This window comes from Myotis davidii, unplaced genomic scaffold (genome assembly GCF_000327345.1).
Source record: "Myotis davidii unplaced genomic scaffold, ASM32734v1 scaffold1270, whole genome shotgun sequence".
Lineage (NCBI taxonomy): Eukaryota > Metazoa > Chordata > Mammalia > Chiroptera > Vespertilionidae > Myotis > Myotis davidii.
In genome coordinates, this window is record NW_006281978.1 from 392562 (window position 1) to 396171 (window position 3610).

General features: G+C 42.0%; 1 pseudogene; it reads left to right on the plus strand.

Annotated features, from left to right (window-relative positions):
* The first annotated feature begins 302 nt into the window (after positions 1 to 302).
* On the plus strand, positions 303 to 1625 carry LOC102757352 (annotated as a pseudogene).
* The last annotated feature ends 1985 nt before the right edge of the window (positions 1626 to 3610 follow it).

Here is a 3610-nt window from a genome sequence, read left to right on the forward strand (position 1 = left end):
TTATTGATTTTTTACAGAGAGGAAGGGAGAGAGATAGTTAGAAACATCGATGAGAGAGAAACATCGATCAGCCGCCTCCTGCACATCTCCTACTGGGGATGTGCCCCCAACCCAGGTACATGCCCTTGACCGGAATCGAACCTGGGGCCCCTCAGTCCACAGGCCGACGCTCTATCCACTGAGCCAAACCGGTTTCGGCGACATGGCTGTTTTTTCATTGTGATCATTCTCCTGTATATTCCTGCCTGTTTGTTTTTCCCTATGAACAATGGGAAATAGGGTTCCATATTGAACTCGGATTGGAAGAGGTGAGTCCAGTCTCAAAATGGAGGTAAAACCACTGCCTGGTCACGCCCAGCCTGACTCCAGCCACTGGGGGGTGGGGTAGCAGAGGGCAGGGGAGTAGGGCCATGATCCTAAGGAACCAGAGCAGTTGAGAAAACTGTTTATTGGTGGTCTGAGTTTTGAAACTATAGATGACAGTTTGAGAGAACAATTTGAGAAATGGGGCACACCCACTAATAGCGTGGTGATGAGAGACCCCCAAACAAAACGTTCCAGGGGCTTTGGTTTTGTGACTTACTCTTGTGTTGAAGAGGTGGATGCAGCAATGTGTGTCCGACCACACAAGGTTGATGGGCGTGTAGGGGAACCAAAGAGAGCTGTTTCTAGAGAGGATTCTGTAAAGCCTGGTGCCCATCTAACAGTGAAGAAAATTTTTGTTGGTGGTATTAAAGAAGATACAGAGGAATATAATTTGAGAGACTACTTTGAAAAGTATGGCATGATTGAAACCATGGAAGTTATGGAAGACAGGCAGAGTGGGGGGGGGGAGATAATTTGCTTTTGTAATTTTTGATGATCATGATATATTTAATACAATTGTTCAGAAAAAAAAATTGTTGTTCAGAAATACCCCAGTATTAATGGGCACAATTGTGAAGTGAAAAAGGCCCTTTAAAAAAAATTTTTTATTGATTTCAGAGAGGAAGGGAAAGGGAGAGAGAGATAGAAACATGAATGGTGAGAGAGAATCATGGATTGGCTGCCTCCTGCACACCCCACAGGGGATCGCTGGCCGGGCAAAAAGGCCCTTTCTTAACAAGAAATGCAGTCTGCTTGATCTCAGAAGCTGTGGAGGTGGATCTGGCAACTTCATGGGCAACTTCATGGGTGGTGGAGGTAACTTTGGCCATGGTGGAAACTTTGGTGGAAGAGGAGGCTATGGTGGTGGAGGTGGCAGCAGAGGTAGTTATGGAGGAGGTGATGGTGGATATAATGGATTTGGAGGTGATGGTGGCGACAATGGCAGTGGTCTTGATTATAGTAGTAGAGAAAGTTATGGAAGTGCTGGTGGACCAGGATATGGAAACCAAGGTGCTGGATATGGTGGTGGTGGTGGTGGTGGAAGATATGATGGTTACAACGAAGGGGGAAATTTTGTTGGTAACAATGGTGGTGCTAGGAGCTATAATGAATTTGGAAATTACAGTGGACAACAGCAATCAAATTATGGACCCATGAAGGGCAGTTTTGGTGGAAGAAGCTCTGGCAGCCCCTGTGGTGGTGGCTATGGATCTGGTGGTGGAAGTGGTAGATATGGATGGTAGCAGAAGTTTCTAAAAATTCAGTAGGAAAGAGCTACAGTTCTTAGAAGGAGAGAGAGCTAGGAGTTGTCAGGAAAGCTGCAGGTTACTTTGAGACAGTCATCCCAAATGCATTGGAGGAACTGTAAAAATCTGCCATAGAAGGAACAATGATCCGTAGTTGGAAAAGTTACTGTAGCTTAAACAGGAAACTGGCCACAGTTTGCAGAAAGTGCACATCTTTACCCTTGTTTAAATCTACTTTTCTGTCCTTCGGGAATTTAAAAGTTTTCCTCATGATGATTTTTATGTGTTTTTCACATTACTCCTGAGCATATAATCTGTGTTTAGTGATTTAAAAAATCCTGTCCATTTTATTTTTAACAGAATATTTATTTGTGGAATTGGCTTGTAAAAATATTGTTAAAGCTCTTGATCGTCAAGAATTTATCAGTATCAGTCAATGGTATATTTTCCATATTACAATCAACCCTGGGAAAGGTTAAAGTATTTTGAAGCATGCCACTCTGAGTGTTGGATTTTTGAATACTGGGTGGATAAAAATAAGTTATATATCTCAGAAGTGTTTCCCCTCTTATATGCACTGTTGCAAACATACTTCAAATGTCACTAATTATTTTAATGCTTCATTGGAATGATAGTGAAACCCTTGAATTGCCCTTTTTAAAAAAAACTTCTTTTTTTTTCTTTATTGATTTCAGAGAGGAACAGAAAGGGAGAGAGAGAGAGAAACATCAATGATGAGAGAGAATCATTGATTGGCTGACTCCTGCACATTCCCTACTGGGGATCGAGACCGATACCCAGGCATGTGCCCTTGACCAGAATCAAACCTGGGACCCTTCAGTCTGCCGGCCAACACTCTATCCACAGAGCCAAACCAGCCAGGGCTAAAAAAAACAAACTTCTAAGATTGTAAACTTTTAAAAGTTAATATTAAATGGGAAGGGGTCTGTCTGCAACTTTATTTATTAAGCCAGCAAGTAGGTCCTGATCCACACAAACAGGCGGCCCCTACCCATGGCTGTGAGCCAGGTGGTTTCAATGTGCCATTTGCCTGAAGCTAACTCTGGTCCATAATGAAGATAGAAAATACAAACCACCTGCTTGAGTTCCCAGGTGTCTGTCCAAACAGGAGAAACTTGATGTCAACTGGAAGCCAGGGAAGAAGGGAATCAATTGAGCATTATGAACAAGAAGTTTGGACAATACACTTCAATGCAGTGACTCCAGAAGATGATGGCTATCTCAATGAATTCATAATGAAAGGGTATAGACACACTTATTAATATATAAGTAGGCTTAGGCCTAGCTGGTGTGGCTCAGTGGTTGAGCTTTAACCTATGTACCAGGAGGTCATGGTTCGATTCCAGGTCAGGGCGCATGTCTGGGTTGTGTGCTCGATCCTCAGTGTGGGGTGTGCAGGAGGCAGCCGATCAATAATTCTCTCTCATCATTGATGTTTCTATCTCTCTCTCCCTCTCCCTTCTCTGAAATTAATTTTAAAAATATATTTAAAAAACAACTGTGGAGTTTATAACCCAGACATTAAAGAGGATGAAAAGAGAAGAAACTATAATACACTTGCATTATCCTTCCTTTTCATGGACTACTAAAATAAAAATCTCTTTTGAAGCAAAAGGTTGCCAAATGCGGATTATTTTCTTCTTGAAAGCCTTCCATTGATATTATTGGTGCTCTTATGATATACACTGACTAACCTTTCACCAGTAATTAAAAATGAAAATGATACATATGTAAAATGTTTTAAAAAGGGAAAAGCTTGTTCTAACATTGCATAAAGGGTAGGGCTTTTTATACTTATTTGGAGCTATTTATACTTAATAGTCTTGTGTTAAAAGTGAAATAGTGAACCTTCCCCAATGCTAGTTCCTTTCTGTGTCTCCCGTAGGGAACCCAAACCCCTCCACCTATCAGTGGTCAGCAAACTGCGGCTCTTTGGCCTCTTGAGTGTGGCTCTTCCTAAGCCTTAGGAGTACCCT